At 29.1% G+C, this 20671-nt stretch overlaps 1 pseudogene; it reads left to right on the top strand.

Moving 5' to 3' along the window:
* Positions 1-1874: 1874 nt before the first annotated feature.
* On the top strand, positions 1875-18843 carry LOC112597036 (annotated as a pseudogene).
* Positions 18844-20671: the final 1828 nt, after the last annotated feature.

The following is a 20671-nucleotide window of genomic DNA, read 5'->3' as shown; positions in this document are numbered from 1 at the left end:
TATATTAACTGCGTAGATAAAATCTTATAGTTTTGTCAAATTCAAATTTAGTTCTTTTATATTTAGTTGTAGGATCACTTACTTGTGTACTTTAAATATGGGTGATTCCTCTCTCTACTGAATCTATATAGTATAAAAGTTCACAGAGCAGATGGAGACAGAACAAAGACGTTAATTTTTAATTCAAGTAATAAGAGCCCTGTTTAATTTAATCTGTGAAATGACAAAAATACTCAGAAACGTTAGTAAAATGGTCAATGACGAAGAAGGAAGAGCAAAGCACTTATAATTGTTATTACTAGCAAGCATTCGTACGTGATGGATATCTCTGAGACTGCTACTGGCTGTGATGAGGCTTTTGGTTTTGTTTATAATATCATTGACCCTAATTCGTACTTGTTCTGCGATTGTAGAATGTTGTTTTTTTTTTTAATTAATAAAATAGTATGTTAAAGTTATTATACATTTTGGTATTTCTATGTGTATATGATATTCATTTACTAATCTTGATTAATACAATACATGGTACAGGGAACAGTTATATTATTGTATTTTAAACATAATGTTAATATTGTTACTGATGATATAACGCACTGCCATTAATTAAGTAAATAAATAAAAATAACAATAATTATTCAACGATAACAAATAATATCAATACCTGATAATACATTAAATTTATTGACTATGACAATTCTTAAAATTACATAAAATAAATATCAAAAATAATTATTAATGTCTTAGGCGGACCACACACTAAAGAAATAATTATAAACACAAAAACTATAATTTCATGAAACCAGCTGATATATTCGAATAGGGAAACATACACCGAATTTCATGCAACTATTTTTATTTATAGTTTACGAAATTGATAACACAAAATTTGTCATTCTGGTTTCATTGTTTCAGTTTCATGAACATTTTCATTTTTCACACAGTTATGCACGTTTTTAGTTTTTATTGAGTATATTATACTCTATCGTATAATTTATTAACTTTTTTCCTATTCAAATTTATTATTCAATACTTACAGTGGCGGCTCGTGTGCTTTGATAGTGGGAGGGCGATATAAAATTGCTTATTTATGGAAAGTAGGTATCGAACACAAATAATATTAATAATGGTTATTTAATTAAATTAATTTAACACAATTTTTATGTGTGGATGAATCCATGATTAAAAACTTAATAATTCCAGTATATATTTTTGGAAAAAAATATCAAATTGAAATAATTGATTGCGAGTTATGACTGCACAAAGTAAATAATAAATATACGCAAGTTCGGAATCCATGTGTATCGGGCGATTAAAATCATCGCCCCGGCGGCAGTATTATTATTGTATTCCCCCTTCTTAAATTTTGTATTCCGATCATAGTTATGACGAGCGACTTTTAACATCGCCCAAGCATGGCATGCGCTGCTCGCGCATCTTGGTAAATCGTTATCGGTTATCGATTTTCAGAAGCTACAGTGTTGAATGATTTATTTTTGAACTTCCATTATCTGATAATGTTTTCATAATACTTAATAATGTAAATATTATAGAAAACACAATTTTTATTTTTGATAATATTATACTACAATATAAAATTAAAAATTGATAATAAACTTATAAATATGTAATAAATGATAATTTTAGAAGGAGGGCGATCGCCCCATCGCCCCTATCTACGAGCCGCCACTGAATACTTACATATTTATAATACTAGTATTAGTTTTACTTAAAATATTTTTTTCGTATTTTTCAAAGTATTGAAATAAAGTAAGTACCCATTTGTCCACCTTTTTAATATTATTTATAACACAATGTTATTATTATTATTATTATTCATAAATTTTTTGTTCTACATATTCTGTAATTAACTAAAAATGCCGAAAAAAGAAGACCTTGTCTTTAATACACAGTTAGTTGAAGCTGTAGCAAACGTGAATCAACCCAAATAGCTCGGGAAAATATTGCTAAAGAAGTAAATGATTGATACAGGTTTCAGAAACTAGTTTCGCGTTAATCTGTTTATTTGTATTATTTCCTTGTAAATTTGACATTTATCGATTGAAAAATAATGAAAATATATTACCATTCTTTTTCGAAATCAATATTGAATTTTTTGACGTAATATTATTATCATTACATAGTCGAAAGTATTAAAAAAAATATGTATGTGTAGCATCTACTTGCTCATAAAAACAAAATGCAATTATGATCTTATTCAAAATGAACACAATAGTATAATATGTAGTGGTTGAGCGCTCATGTATAAGCTAATCGGCCAAGTGTTCAACAATTGTAGCCTCACACGTGAGTAAAAATTCAATTCAACAACTAGTGAAACGTCAAAGATGCAATGTTGAAACGTACAAAGAATCAACAACTATATTAATGAAATAATTTTAGCCCCATCGATTTGCCAAACACTAAAAGATGAATTATTTTTAATCAAAAAAAAAAAATGAAAACTTACTACTATTTACGACAGAAAAAAAAATTGTAAATATTTAAGCGAATCTATCTGCTGTTTAGCAGATGGAACATTCAAGGCTTCCCCAAAAATTTTTGAAAAACTTTATGTTATTCACGGATCAATTAAACATGAAACCAATGAGATTTTTGTACCATTGGTATTTGCTTTGATAAACGGTAAAAATTACAAGCTATACATATACTTAGGTATTTGATTTATTAAATGAATTTTGTGTCGAAAAAATATCAATATTAAACAAAGTAATGATTTGGAAATAATAACAGATTTTGAAAAAGCAGCCACAAGCTATTTAAATGAAAATTTTCCATTAGCAACCCATTCGACATGTTTTTTTCATTTATGTTAGAGTATTTATAATAAAATTCAAAATATTGGTCTATTAACGAAATATGCTAATGATATTGAGTTCAATCTCTATTAGCAAGACATTTACCCGAGATGTCATTTTTACCAGTTGATAGTTTGTATCATATTATATTATATTAGGTATATTTTATTTGTTTATTACCTTTTATATTTCCTAGGTTCAAGAAGGCTGGGTCATAATTAAACCATTATTTGAAAGCAACGAAGAAGAACAAAGTCTATTAAAGTATTTTGAAAATACATATGTAATGGGTAAATAAGTTATGAAAACGAAAGAAAGATCAAGAAAAGAACCAGTTTACACTATTCCACTTTACTCACCAGAATTATGATCTGTAGCTCAAAGGGTATCATCAAGATTGTCGAGGACAACTAATATTGCAGAATCCTGGCATAGAAAATTAAATAGATTAATATTACCACATCCAGGTTTATTTGAATTAGATTTGATTATTATTTTTTATCATTATTTAAATTTTTAGTTGTATTATTGTTCATCATAGAACTGCATAAATTAATCAAAACGTTACAATCTACTCAAAATGAAACTGAGGAAGAAATTTAGATGTTATTCTATGGGCATAGTAACAAAAAAATGAAAATTCATCAAGTACAACCCAACAATATACGTAGTTTAAAATAAATGAAACAAAGACTCTTAGCTAATACAAGTAATAATATCTTAGAGTACTTAAGGGGAATAGCTCAAAATTTTAAATTTTAACTACTTATACTTACACTAATTATTTTAACATTTTACTACATTTTTATTTTACTTAATTTTTTTTAAACAACATTTTTTACTTGTATAGTTTTTTCAAATATTTATTGTTATATTATTTTTAGCTCAAAATGTATGTTTATCTAATGCAATATATTTCGAATACATGACTTTTCGATCACTAGACTTTCGGCCATTGCTTTTTCGACAAGACCACCCCCGCCCCTTTTTGAGCTATTTATGGACATTTTAAAATTTCAATCTTTTTTTTACAAATGTTGATAAAAAAAAGTCATTAAATAAAATTGCTTGAAAGTTGAAGACAAGATCTCCCACATTACTATTTCTTATAATTACGTATAATAAAAAGCTAGTATATGTATATAAATTTATACACACGTGGAAATTAGAAATAAATAATTAGGTACGTACAATTTAAAATTTAAATATTCACATACAATTATTATTTATTATATGGGCGTTTTCTTAAGTAACAGACTATATAACTTTGCAATGTGCTATTAACGAATATTTTATTTACACCCTCTCATTTAATACAAAATCTAACCAATGAATTGCACAGTTCGTTTATAGATTTAATATTAAGGAGAAAGAGGGGAGTTGACAACAATTTTGTGTGCTACAACCTTACAACTGAAGTGTGTCGTTCATATGTGGTATATTAAAACAGTATACGTATAATAGAAGTCATAACATATATTTGTACAGTAGAGTTTATTACGAAGTAATATTATCTTAACTAATATGTACTCTCATTAGTATATAGAAGATTCGGTTTGTTTTAAATTATTTTGATAAAATTAAAAATATATTATAATAAAATTTAAAAAAATGTATACAAATGCGATGAGCTAGTCTTAAAATAAAATAGTTACGAGGATATTCTACGCACACCTAAAGTCATTCCCTCCTCTCATTATTACGCAAATGAAGGACATACGACTTTTTTTTATGTGTCCTCTTGACCTATTTATGCTTGATATTCATAGTTAAAAATGATTATTGAAAAGAAATGATTTAACCATCAGCTACTGCTTTTTCCTTTTGTTTTGGATTTCCAATACTATAACTAGGTCATACTCGAAACTATAATATTATGCAACTGAAATTTAAGTAATTATATACCAAACAATATATGCATTATGTATTATTAATGACGTTAGGCAGGTAAGGAACATAACATATTATTATAATATTAATAAATGAACAGGTCATCGATATAAAACTCGTACCTACTACACTAGCTTGAATGTGTGTATGCAGTGGTGTAATTACAGAAGTGCAGGTTGGTGCACTTACACCCCTAACATTAAGTAGCAGGTACACCAGCTAAATAAACTGAACTCAAAATTAAAAATTCTAAGAACATTTTATTCTATTTCATTGTTTTATTGAATTAATAATGAAAACCGTGAAGAAAATATTTTAAAATTAGTATATGATACATATATCACGTTAAACATGCAACCATTAAAAAATAAACTGAGTATTTTTAATCGAATATTTGCTTCCAAATACTCCATATATCTAAAAAAAGTATATTTAAAAAAAAAAGTGAATCCATGACAAACCCTGAAATAAGATTAGGATTTCTTTTAATATATTCTATTTTTAAAACATTTTTAAAAATTCGATGAATACTACCGTGTCGTGTGAAAGAAGTTTGAAAATTAAAATTTATTTACGAACAACCGGGACAACATTGAGCCAAGGAACTAGAGTTCTGCACGATCCGTGTTTTTATAGACCAGATCAGACTGATACATTTTAATAAAAACCAGGACCGGACCAAACAAATAAAAACGAAGCCCAGTTAGATTTGTTTTTCAATGTAGCAGAAAAAACATGCGAATATATGAACTTACGAGCCCTGTTTAATAGTTTTATACCAATACTTATCAAAATATTTGCTATTGTTTTACATTGCAATGATTATTTTAATGATTGTGAATATTTAATTTAAAATAATTACTTATGAAAATTCATATGTTGTTTTACAAATTCTTATGATTTTACAATGATGTCTATTTTTTTTCTTACGTGCAAAAAATTGTGTACAAAATGCGTTGTACAGTAGAAAAGAGAAATCTGATTTTCAACTTTGAATGTAGTTTTAGGTGGTAAATTGGATCTAATTTGTACTTTTAGTTGGTCATTATTAAAAATTCTCAAAATAATCATAAAAATAGGAATGACAGTATATATTTAAAATACATAAATAAATACATAATATAATAAATATTTTTATGTACATTGTGTGCATAGCTAAATTTACTTTGTTTATTACTAGGGCTGGAATTTTAATGCCAGACATCTTTTTTTTTAGTGTTTTGAAACGTTTGTCCGTAAGTATAAAATGTGTTTTGGGTGATACTAATTATTTTAAAGTAATTTTTTTTTTGCATTTTTTTGACAAAATTAACCATAAATGCATTTATAGGACATTTTTGACAATTTTAGTGCATTTTCTTAGTTTTTAGAGCATTTTTGACAATTTGTTCATAAAATAAATGAAAATTGTTGCGATTAACAAGAGACTTTCGGCAAACTGCCGACAGTACGGATAATAAATTTTATATAGCACGACAACGATAACGTTTTTTTTTTTAAATTATTATTTTAGAATGAATTATAAGAAAACAGAAGTACAACAGAACTAAACAAGTAACAACAAACAATATTATTAAAAAAACAAAAAAAAAATGTACTACTATAGTATCATTTTAAATTTTTTTCTCAATTTTTAAGCTATAATAACTTTAATTTAAATGCATTTTTATAGTACATTTTTTGAGTTTTTTTTTTAGTCATTTTCGCATTTTTGTAAAGGCATTAAAAATCTCAGTTCTACTTATTACAATGCCAAAAATATACCTACTTATTTTTTTAATAATAATCTATTTGTTGAGAATGTTATGAAACACCAGGAAGCTACAAAGCTAGATATTTTGATAAATATTTATACGGTTTTCATGTTATATTTTATATTTTATAAGTAAAAATTCTAAAGTAGTTATTGGAGATTTTATAATAATACAACGAACCATCGCAAATATTTATAGTATTAAACTTTGAACAAAGAAATCAGTTTGATTGCATAGTATCTTTTGGAAACTAATTCAAACACTTAAATAGTAAAGTTATAAATTAATAACATTTGATATTTAAAATAAATTTAACTTATGTTAAAATTTATTTGAGTATTATTATCGTATATCTATAGTTTATAGATAATTAATACACGTTACTTCGATAAAAATTCATTAAACTCAGTAAAAACATTTGTATTTACTAAAAATAATGATTCTGTACAAACTAATTTTTCTTTGGCATTTGATAGACGTATATTAGAGTTTTACTCTTATAAAAATAAAAATATATATTATTATTAAATTTAATAAGTTTGTATTGGGTTGTCTAGGGTCATGGAGCATAATGATCAAAGAAAATACAGTCATCCATACAAAAATTATAACTTAGATAGTAGGTATGGAACGCAACTAGTGGATAGTATTAAATATCAAAACCGCAAAGATCAAATAGTAAAAAAACATTTTGGATTCAAACATCTGGAAGAGTTAAGCGATAAAGAGTCTTCAGATATTGTATTTGTAATATATAATCCATCTAACGGTTTTGTTGATTTATTTAAGCAAAACAAAGATCCAGATTGGTTGTTCTTACTTATGAAGATTACTGCCAAGATTTGCAACACAGATTTTTTAGTGAGTAAACAGTCTATATTAACTGAAATATGTTGGAACTCAGTATTTATTGATAATTTAAAATCATACATTCTCACTACTCCAATCGAAAAAAACGAAAATCGACAGTTGAATCTTGAAGCGTTTTTTGATAATTGTCTTATTGTCTGCCAGTCTATTATAGATTTATTTCTGAAAACAACTACTGAAAGCTTAAATAGCTTAATAATTTGTTTAAAAATGGCATTTTCAAACATAAAAAACAATTGTCTTGATATTAAAATAAATGATGTCATGTTATTGGATAAAATCCCAAAAATTTTAAATCGATTTTCAAATCTAACATCGAACAATAGTATGAAAAATGACAATAAAAACGAACTTCAAAACGTTACACCACCCGAAAATTTTCGAGTACTGTCTATTTATCCAACACCATTTGATATGGAATACCAAAGACCTTTTTTACGTCCTAACATTAAAAAAGGAGCTTATCAGAGTGTTGAACATTATTTGGATGTACAATTTCGTCTTTTACGTGAAGATTTTATTGCACCACTTCGTGATGGGATTACGTCTTATATAGAAAATAATAAAATTCGTGACGAAAGACGGAAACGAATTAATAACATTCGTATATATCATAATATTCAATTCAACAAAGAAAAAATATTCGTACAAGATAAATTGGGATATTTAATAAATTTCAATAAAAACAATAAATTGAAAATCAATTGGGACTTGTTATAGAATGAAAATAATATACAATTATATTAATCAGATGTTAACATTAGTTAATTATAATTTATAACATTAATTCTGATTTTTTGAACACGATTCCGGAAGATCTTTTTAAACTAAAAATGAAAGATAAATGGTTATTATATTTTCACTGGGTAAATACTACTAAAAATGTATTCGATTCCAAAATATCAAACCTTGAAAAAAAATATAACAATCAGCACAAACAATATTCAGAATTGAAGGAAATAGAAAACATTGAAATTTTAAAAAGAAAATATATTGTTGCGATGACTACTACTGAAGCATCTAAGCATAAAATATTGCTCGAAAGACTGCAATCACCAATTGGTAACATTTTAAGTTATCAAATCAGTTTGATCTTATAGAACAGCAATTTTGGGTTCGGCAAACCATCGAATATCAGGCCAATTTAGGCATTTCAATATTAATTGCGTTTAGGCTACTAACGCATGCCCTGTGGGCTGTGGTATGTTTCAAACCTTTTTCCTTACATAATTACATAAAATTAAGTGCAATCACCGAACTAACCAAAACAATGTACAAACGTTTCGACCAAAATAGTACGCATAACAATACACTTATATGTCCATCGTTCCTCTCCTAAAAAAAAAACCCGCTACGTAAATTAAAACGTAAGTAGTAAAGTGATCTATTAAATTAATTAAAAAGGTGTTACTAATGCGTTTCTTTCTTAACAATTTCTATCTTTTTAATTTTGTATATTTATATCAAATTTTCTTATTGTAATAGTTGTGTACAGATTGAAAAATTTCTTTGAATAAATAAAAAATAAAATTACCTGTACGCCATAATAATCCAACTACCAATATTTAATGCACTAATGTCGGTTGAGGAAAACCAATTTAAGTTAATATTATTTTTAACGGTCTGGTTTGAGGATTTTATATATTTGAAAACTTTAGGTTATTACAGCAATTTTTCAAAAATAATTTTCAAGCCTTGTAGATTTATCAGATTTATGTGATATGTATGATTAAAAAAGTTGATAATGTGGTCTTCCAGTATTAGTTTTGACTTTTTGAATGTATACTACTTCTTAATAGTTGAAATTGTTTAATAGATAATGCTAAACTTATAAGTACCAATTATTTAATTAATAATACCTATTAATAATAATAACTAGTAAATAAATTTAACTTATATAGACAATTTATAGTATTTAAAATTTTAAACTTTGATACTTATATATTATTCATATAGGAATATAGTTAATACTGTATTAATAAATAACACTATTGGTCGTTAAGTTAAGTAATTTATTACTTTTAGGTAAAACAAGTAGATAATATTAATATATTAATATACTTACATTAAATAAGTCACTAGGTTAGTCAAAGCATATTACTTATATTGTTCTATAATAATAGAAATAATTTAACTTACCGTAATTAATTTTAATTGTGTAATACATGATTGATATTACTGTTGTCTGATATATTAAACATTTTAAATTCATAAAATTTAATATCTTAGAGCTTGTGAAAATAATCATCCTTGTAAGAAACAATGCGTTGCTGACTGTGGAGATTGTATTGTGCCTATGCTTAAGATAGTACTGTGTGGTCATCAAGCCGAACTACCTTGTGATGTTGATTGTTGATCCTAAAACATTTAAATACTTGGAAAAGGTTTGTTCATATATTATTATATCAAAAAATTGCTATTACTTATTAATAAATTAGTTAATATATGGATGTTAATTGTAATGATTTTTGTCAAAAACAATTAGTGTACCAAATAAATAATAATTACAAACATTGAAAACTGTAAGATATAAATCCTTTTCTAGATTACGCACTTTAAAAACAATTATTTCTAAGTTCAATATATTTGTTTAAATAGATGGGAATAACATTGAAAAAGTGTGGGCATAAAACAACTAAAAGCTGTTACGAGAAAAGACCTAAGTGTACAACTAAATGCACCGATCGGCTACAATGTGGACATGTATGTAACATTGATTGTCATAAAGATGATAATCCGACACACGAAAAAGTAAATTATTGTTTTATATGCACTTTATGTTTACTGATTTTTTTTTTTTATCTTAATAATTATTTTTAGTATGTATGCATTAAACCATGTTAAAAATTAAATATAAACTGTTCTCAAGATCACAAATGTAAGAAAAAATGTTACGAAAGTTGTTCAAATTGTACAATTAAAGTTGATAAATTACTAGAATGCGGACATTTGAAAAAGAATGTAAATTGTAGCGATGACATCAAAAGCATCCAGTGCTCGAAACATCTCCGGTGTAATCGCATATTAGAATGTGGTCACAAGTGTCGTAAAATGTGTTATGAGAAATGTCAGTGCAAAGTTATTTAAGTTGTGACATAGTGACGTGCACTAAACGCAATAACTATTGTTTTTTTTAATAATAATAATTCCTTTTTTAGATCACAAAAACACACCCGGAATGCGGACATACGAGTGAAATAGAATGCCAAATAAATCCCGAAAGAAATTTTATTTGTCTTAAAAAGTGCATGCGAACAATGAGTTGTGGATATAAATGCAAATATAGGTGTGGAAGTGAATGCGATCCTAAAAAATGTAAAGAACTAATATTGAAAACGGGAAAGCTCGCGTGCGGTCACAGTAAAATATGGGTTTATTGTTGCGACGCGGATAAAGGTAACTTGCATTATATTATATATTGGTAATACATTCATTAAACTCCATAAATATATACATAAAAATTCACACACAAAATTATAAATCTATCAATGACCTTTATCATATTCTCTCTTTTTACTGGAAAAGTTTCTCAGTTTAAAAAAATGTCTTGTTACTCTTATAATTATACAACAGCTCATAACTTAAAACTAAAAAAATTAAACTGCGTCATTATATCTAGTAAATGATCGTAAATTCAAATGAAGAAATTATTAACGCGAATAGATTGCGAACAGCGGAACATTAAAAATACATACAAAAACTACTGTTAACTTACGTTGTTCGAATTCTATGTAGATTTCGTCGTCTCGGATTGAAAAGGTTCTAAATCGATTTTTTTGAAAAATGGTTTTTTTTTGCATATATTGTTTAATATTTTATTACTGTATAAATCAATCTTGAAATCGCAACGATTTAATGATTATTTAATGAGAAACTCAGAATGAAAAGGTTCTAACTCTTACAAATATGAATGATAAGGGGCAAATTGAGAAATAACAGAACTTTTTCATTCTAAACAATGATTAAGAGTGAAATAGTTCTTAACGGTCTTAGGTATAATATCTTAGAATGAAAAGGTACTGTTGTAATACGGTTATACTACTGATACAATATTTAATGATACAAATTATTATTGTGCCATGATAAAATCGGTGTTTCCTAGTTGCGGACAAAGTCACAAAAACCATGCGAGTTGCGGACGAAATCTAAAAAGGTAACATACGAATTGCGGACACAAATATAACATACTAATTGCGTACAATCAATTATTCGTGGTCCATGGCGTAAAAAATAGTATTTACGTACCATTATTTTTTTGTTTGTTGGTGGGCAAATCAGTTACTGATTATTGTACAGCACTAGAATTTTTAAAAAAACGTTCACCAATCCTACCAACTACTTTTCATATTGATTTTGAACAATCTATTCACTCAGCTGTTCGTCTAGTATGGCCAATGAGCAAAATAAAAGTATGTCTGTTCCATCTCGGACAAGCTTGGTACCGAAAAATACAGTTAATAGGTCTAGCTAAAGTATATAATACTGAGGGCGAAAATGGGAACTTTTTAAAATCATTTTTTGGTCTACCGTTTTTGTCACCTAACGAAGTGGATGACTGCTTTACAGATGACTTTATGTCTACGCTGCCGGCTGGCTGTACTGCTATACACGATTATACAGATTATGTTTTTTTGAACTATATAAATACAGATTCCGCAATATTTCCTCCAGAAATATGGGCAGAATTTTCTTCATCTATTTCATGAACCACAAATGCTTGTGAAAGTTTCCATGCTAAACTTAATGGTATGTTTTATCGCAGTCACCCTAATATATATCAATTTATCGAGGCCATAAATGAAGTACAGACTGGTAGCTATACTAAAATGAACTATACTGCTGTAAGAAATTTAAAACGAGCCAAAAGAACTGTCGAAAAAGAGGATATTATTAGTAAACAAATGTTGCAATATTCAAATGGTGAAATCAGTAGATTATCATTTATACATGCTGTTTCAAAAAAATTTTTGCCACAAAAACTATAAAAATGAAAAAGTGGTGAAGGGAAATATTTGTGTCCGCAACTTACGTGATTTTTATTTAAAAAAAACTTTGTACGCAACTAGTACTATGATAACGAAAAACGTGTCCGCAATTGTTATGTTACAATATTGACCTGAATAATTTCGTCCGCAACTAGTATGCGTCCGATAAAATATTATTCCGGCATTTAGGTATTTTTCTGTCTATTTTTGATTTGTCGATGTAATAGGATAATAGGTTATATCTTGTAGTAGGTATTCGATTAAGTCATATCATATCTAATAAGTAATTACTAAATAACTTCAAAACTAAAATATAATACATTACATAATAAATATTTTTGTAATATTACGTGATGTGAGGAATTAACATAATTTACACTCGTAAGTTGGCGTCACTGAATAAAACAAATTATTTTAATCAGTATCAAAAAGTTCTAACTTATTCAATAATATATTTTTTTAGAATGAAAAGATTCTAATTTAATAAATAATTTTTATTTTCAGAATGAAAAAGTTCTACACGTATAACCTTTTAATTCTAAAACTATATCTTAGTTTTTTTATTATCAACTTAATCAATAATTGCGGTAAAATAAAATTTCAAGTTAAGTAGTGTTTTTTGGAACTTTATTGATACTGTATAAAATGTTCGTAATTTAGTATTTACGATGAAAAAAGTTATTCCATTTATAACTTAAAAAACGTTCCCCCCGAACAATTACAACGTTAGAACCTTTTAATTCTGAGCGACGACTTCTTATCAAGTCACAACTATTATCACGATAATTGGATCGACAAGTTAGACGTAGTTTCGTATATTATATAGGTACAGTATACACTATATTGAAGTTCAAGTGGAGTCCGACGAATGTTTATAGTCAGATTGAAATAGTATCGGTAATAACCGATATAGTATATTACATTATGTGTATAGTATACTTACAGTAGTAAATCTATTTGTTTTTTAAACGATCGTAACCGGTTAACTGCACGTGGACACATCGTACGTACTACAAATGGATTATAAGTTTTAAGTTTCCGTCTAGTAGCTGTAGTATAAATCTCAGTGAACCATCGTCAAAAATGTCCGATGACTGTTTTATTTGACATGACTACAGAATGGAATCGCAGTTTATGCGAATCAAGTGATACTTGAATAATATATATAAGTTTAAATATAGGTACTTGCACCCTATTGATCACTTATAGTGACGCGTATGAAAAAAGTTTTAAAAAATTGTAACTCATCTCCATCACACATAAATATATAATAATAATATTACACGCTGTACTGTACATGTTCTAACCACCATTGTAATTTAGTGATCGAAGTGTCACTATATGCCAAAATATATTTTTCGTATTATTAGCTATGACCACGTCATGTATACTAAACTGATGGTGTAAACGAGTGGAAAATCATAATCTTCCGTCTCTGAAATGACGTCTTTCTTTATGATAACTGTAACTAAGTTTTACGATTCAACTGTTTTAAGCATTCCCCCCCCCCCCACTAGAAAATCATATATTTGAAAATGTACCTTACATCATATTAATAAACTGTATATAATATACATTAACATATATTCAAAGGATTGACAATTTAAGTAGTAGATGAAATGAACAATTTTAACTGTGCGGTCTCATCGAGATTGGTTTGTGTGTCACGTATAGAATAGAAATTTGAATATAGAATGACGGCAAGATATCGATCAAATTAGTGACGTTAAAGTTGTACCAATATAGTCCAAGTGTCCAATGTACATTATATATTATATCATGACGTTTCTGTTGTACGTGCGTAGACTAACGTCAGTTTTCAATAAAATTAAATGTCATGTATCACTGTATTTGTGTGTCTCCCTACACCACATACCATTAGTATTTATTACAAGAAAAGTATACATTATAAGTTTTTTATATAAATACTTATTGCCTATAATAGATATTTATAAAATCATGTATTGAAATTGTTAGTAATTATTAGAAGAAAAATAGTTTATTATAACTATAATAGTTCATTTCACCACAATAGGTTCATTATGGTAATAAAAAAGTATTATAATATAATGTGTAATTCATAACACATAAGTTCCTTAAAATGCATATTATGATGAACCTTTAATATTTATTAGTGGTAATATAAAAAATTATGAAAGTTGCATATGTATTTTCAACAGACTTAGATAAAATACCTTTAAAAAGTATTTAATAAGTAGGTACTCAAATATTTGTAAAAATAGTATTTCGAATGAAGTATTTACACAAATATTAAATTATTCAAATAATTGATAATTTGTGTTGTACATATAATTATTATATGTATGTTAATTAATAAACTTTAGTGTGAAAACCTTTCAATTGTGCCTCAATCTATTATAATTTACTAATAATGAAAACTGATAATAAAGAAAAATATTTTTCAAATACTATATTAGCTGTCTTACTAAAATGTTATCAAAATATTTGTTACCTTTTTACGATGTTAAATAGAAAAAATATTTAACGTTTAAAACTTAATAAATATCTATGTATAAATATAATATTAATATATAGAATTAAAAAAATAACATTTTCTTTTTTGATTATTTTTTTTTTTTAATGATTTTCATTTTAAGGCTTGTTAAATTAATAAATCCAAAAGATATGTACTTTAAATAAAATTCTTACTATCCAAGTCTAATTTTCAAAAAATACCTTTTTTGATTTAAAAACAATTGAAAAATTAAACAATTGTTATTTATACTCATTAAACATTACATTAATCGTAGCTTAAAATTATCAAAAACATACATGAAATATATTATACATTAATATTATGTCAATTAATATTATGCGCGTACCTTTTTGTACTTACACGTATGACATCTTGTATTATTAATTTTTTTTAGACTTTGATGTTAGTAGTCAGTATGTTCTCGACAAATGCAATGCACCTTGTTTGAAAATGTTATTATGCGGTGATATGTGTTCTGGTACATGTGGAAAATGTAAACAAGGTCGACTGCACGTACCGTGTGAAAAAATATGTAACAAAATCAATCCTTGTAATCACTCGTGAGTGTCACTGCACAATACATGATATTTATACAATAAATATTTACATATCAATCATAAAAAATTATGATTTCAAGATAACTAAATAATCGACCATTGTCCTTTTTTTCTGATTTTTATTTATACATAGATGCCATTATCCATGTAAAGAAGCGTGTCCTCCGTGCGGAAGTAAATGTGCTTACACTTGTATCCGTTCTAAATGTCCACTTCCGTGTAGTGCCCCGTGCGTACCGTGTCAGGTATGGTAAATGAAGTTCTTCTCAATATATTTTCATACCTATACTCTTTTTCAACAGCAATAATAAATACACGTATTGTTCTGTTTTACAATATTATACAGTATTCAAACTAAATATAATAAAATTAATTTTTCCATACAATTTTTTTTTGCTTTATTTCATCACACATAGTACGGTTGGCTACCGTCGTGTTTTCTCATATTTTGCGCGTCAACTTGATCTAAATGACATTGTATAATGTATAAAATATCCTAAGCAGAGGGAAATACCGTTATTTGGATATACGAGTAGGTACCAACTATCCTATTTATATAGATGTTAAATATATATCTTTGATAATATAATAATACAAAAATTCATCAAAAATTGTTGATTTATTATTATTATTCTTTACCAGGAATCATGTTTTTGGAAGTGTAAACATTTTAAGTGCACTAAAGTATGCGGTGATAATTGTAATCGACCGTCTTGCTACGAACCGTGTCCAGAAAAGCTGAAATGTAAACACGAGTGCATTGGATTTTGTGGTGAAAAATGCCCTCCTCTTTGTCGCAATTGTCGCATATGTGATGAGGCCAAAGTAACAAATATTTTATTTGGATATAAAGACGAACCAAACGCAAGGTATATACAATAATATATATTATAATATTCACCACACGTATAATATAGTATATACTAACCACGACATCGACTGTATTATATATTATGAGACATAGCCCTTTTCCGCCAAAAATATTAAAGATAAGATTCCCGTTCCCGCTAAATATTAATAATACGAGTATATCATGTATAAACGTAATAACCACCTGTGTATCTATACAAAAATAAAACAATATTCTAATTATTACATGATTGCATATCGCGTGTACATTATGATTATATTTAAATATTTTAAAATGTCATAAAAATATAATAGAAGTAATAACAATTAAATTATAAATTTAAAAAAAAAATACATAAATGATCATAGACTCAACAATTTAATTTTAACAATGTGAACTAAATTTACTATAAAATTTTTTATTGCTGAATAATATCTATTATTTTTCTATGTGTACGGCAAATATCTTGATGCGATGTGGTTTATATTTTCACCATCGACAATTATCACTTTATAGTGTGTGTATTATTGTGCAGTCTTCGTGGTTATTTACAAATTATAATAGGGTATGTTAAACTATTATATGAGTACATCGGATAAAAATAAAATTGTTGTAACCCATAAACGCAAAATATGACCCAAACGCAACCCAAAGGCGCAAAAAATAAATAAATATCTTTTAAACAAACTATAAACGCAAATAAATTTTACAAAAATAAAGCGTATTTTAAAAATTAAATACGATAAGTATAATAGTTTATATACTGTATATAATATATATTTATCTTAAATAATTATCAACCTTCACCATAGTTTATTACGATAATACTAAACTTCAACTGAACTCGATCACTGTTGATATACTTTTGAATTATAAAAATATTATATATTTAATTAAAATAAATAATAAAAATTTAATAATCAATAATTTTAAAACGAAACTTATAGTGTAACGGGTACAATATTTATTTTTGTGCTTTTGATCTATCGAAAAAAATCGACGATTTGCGCTTTTGGGTTTTACCAAATAAAAAACATTGTTTACAAAACTGTGTTTGGAGTAAATGTCATTTGAAAACAGGAATCATACCTTTTTTTTTTTTCTAAAGAAAACGGGTAACACCCGTATTTCTTTTATTATATTAATAATAACAATAACTGCCTCATGGTGGCTAGGGCCATTGGCTACAATAATATTAACTTAATTTTTACAATTGAAGAATCATTTTAAAATATTAAAATATTATAAAAACAGATGAAAAATTGACATAAAGATATGAAAATACAATTCTAAATTTTTATATGTAGTTCAGTATCCTCTAGGAAATCGAATACATTCAAGGTACCCGAGTTTAAATTTTTTAACGGATGTTGCGTTGTAGCTTGTACTTAGAGCATTCGATTAAAATGTGTTTGATTGTCAGATAATAATTGCGAGTAAGGCATTTTGTAAGATCTTCTTACCCATATTATAAGTTCAACATATTACACGTACGCACACGCACACACACACACACACACACACATATATAATATATATCTTGTAGATTCGTTTACTTGGAAGACTGCCAACATACGGCGGAGTCGAGAGGTTTGGAACAGTGGATAAATCAAAACAGCGAAGAGATAGTCCAGAAACAGTGTCCCATATGCAAAATTCCTATTCTGAATACGTTGAGGTTCAAGAACCACTACGTGAAATCCGTGCAGAAGGACATTTGCGAGATCGAGACCAGACTGTTGGACGGCCGCGATTGGTCGGCCGTCGACCGGAAGAAGGCAACACTCGAGCGGTCGGTGAAAAAGTTGAACCGTCGATTCGATAGAATCGAGACGACGAGCGCGCGATTCGCGGTCGTGAAAAATCTGTGGTTCCGCTCGTCAGACCGGCTGTTGCAACGCGTGCGCAGAATCACGTTGGGCGACGAGACCCCCGTCGACGTCGACTCACGGACGTCCGCCGCCCGACTGGTCGAGTCGTTTTTTTCGTATCTAGAAAACGGCCGACGGAGACGCGAAAAACGTTGTGATCGACCACTTCATTTGGCTAATGACCGCGACGGTGGTTCGCGCGGGTCATCTGTCCGAGCAGCAGACGGCCGACGTTAACTCGGAAATGGCTCGCGGCGCCCGTCTCGCGGGTCTGGCCGAGGCGAAGACCAATCCCGACTTTCGGTTGGCCGCCATCAACCTGCAGGCCGCCTCCGCGTCATCCTGCAATACTACAGCATGGAGGCACTGTTGACGGTCACCGGACCGTACCGCCGAGACGCGGACAGCGAGGTGCAACGGTTCACCGATCGGATACGGACGGTCGTCAAGGGTGCGGTGACCGCGACGGACGCCGAACGGAAGACGATCCGCGCGGCCACGTCGGTGAACTCCCTGCACAAGCGCGGGAGATCTCGAGGCCACTGGCTCAAGTGCGCCAACGGCCACATCTACTGCGTGACCGAGTCCGGCGGGCCAATGCAGCCGGCCAAGTGTCCGGTGTGCGAGGCGGACATCGGTGGCGTCGATCACTGCAGGTACGTCGAGGGTACGACGGTGGCGACGGAGATGGACCGCGCGACAAGTGTCGCGTGGAGCGCCGCCGACGACATGGACGACTATGCATTCGACTGATCGGACAAACCGTTTTTTACCCCACATAATATTATATTATATATTATCTGCAGATAATAATTAACTTTTTATAATGACTAATAAATTGTGTATCATAATATACGTTTAAAGTTTAAAATGAGTAAATACGTAATGTGACGTAGGAAATATTTATATAGGTACCACCTACATCATACACTTATAATAGTTTCGCTTTATTAAATTTCATTAAATCAATCGATTACTATACATAATAAACGTAATTCGAAATATAACGCCAAACGGAGTGTCCTTGAAATACCGAGAAAACGAAACCTCTACGCCGTTGCCCCTGGACTGCATTATCCACGACACCGATTTAGGACATTGTACTTATGTAAGCGCAGAAACATCCCTTATTGGCTGGTGTGTAAATGTCATAATATCGTATAATATATAGCCCCACTGTTGTTCAGGTGTGCTGTGTATTATAATGTGCAGACGACCACAACGAAACATAATTTTATTGTGAAAATTTATTATGTCATCGTTATGAAATAATGACCCGGAACAGGTTGATTACGTGTTTTCAACTTTTGAATTATTCGTTCAACGCCCACTACTGTGCTGCAGGCATAAACGATTAAGTAACAATTCACTACTAATTAATAATAATGATAATAATAATAATGACTCGTTTTCGAATAATTTATCGCAATGTTTTACACGACCGAAAATTATAAACTTTCAGTTTGTTTTAGAGTTTCAAATATCAACATTCAACACACGAGCGTGTGCGACGTGCGTTTGTGTTTATCAACACGCAAACACGACAATGTTTTACGACGACTCGTATAGAATATGGTTTTTACGACAGATTTTGTTTTTTATTATCGCCCTTTCGACAATATAATATGTTTTCAGCTACACAATAAATTCGAATTATTAATCTGATCACATAACATTGTATTCAATATGATATTTCATATTGACTTATGATCCACTCCGACAATAGTAAAATCAAGAACTAAACCAATTTCACGCGTGTTATAATCCATATGATATTATATTTATATCCACAGTCATAAATCTAATACCGGGACTATACATAAAACATAACTATTCGTGCGACTCTCGTCTCTGACAGCGATTATAGATCACACTATTAGATGAATATAGAAAAAATATCTCTAGAAATTGTGTACAGCTGCAGGTGCAGCTTAACGGTTACTAGCCGCAACATAGTGACATTTTAAAACGAAACGCTTAAATTTTGATTTATGTAAAAAAGCATATAATATATTTCCGAATCGCCTGTAAGCGAAACGAAATTGAGACTTTACTCAGCCGTGCGTCTACGCTCTACAGCTATGAATACGCTAAAACTCTAAACTTTAAACTTATTTGAATCGTGCGCTTTTCGAACAAGGGCATTTAAAGGACATTTATTCGGTCAAATGCTTTGGACGTATACTCATGTGTAAAGGTCCTTGAAATGTTCGGCAGGCTGTGCAGATATGGAGACGAAAACGAATCAACTGATTTGCACTTGTACGCGAATCAATCTTAATGATTCCGTTGGTTTTTTAAAGATTGTCGTATCGTATCCTCGTGTCAATTCCGACAACTGTTTTAACGGATGAAGACAAAACTGAAAACAAAAACGGTTTGTGCGCGTTTTATAATTATCACGTACACATCGGGGTATGCGTCGATTCCGGTAAAATGTCTGTTTTATTTAAAATAATAATTTTTCGATTATTGTGTGTGTATATTGGTTATGTTTAGTACTCGACGTTCAGACATTATTATTAAGGTCATAAAAAGTGTGTTACCACCCACAGTGACAAGCGTGTGTGTTATAATATCC

Source organism: Melanaphis sacchari, unplaced genomic scaffold (assembly GCF_002803265.2).
Source record: "Melanaphis sacchari strain LSU unplaced genomic scaffold, SCAv2.0 Contig36_pilon_pilon, whole genome shotgun sequence".
In the NCBI taxonomy this organism is placed as follows: Eukaryota; Metazoa; Arthropoda; class Insecta; order Hemiptera; family Aphididae; genus Melanaphis; species Melanaphis sacchari.
Note: the sequence above shows the minus strand (reverse complement) of the source record. Positions and strands in the feature narration are given on the sequence as shown.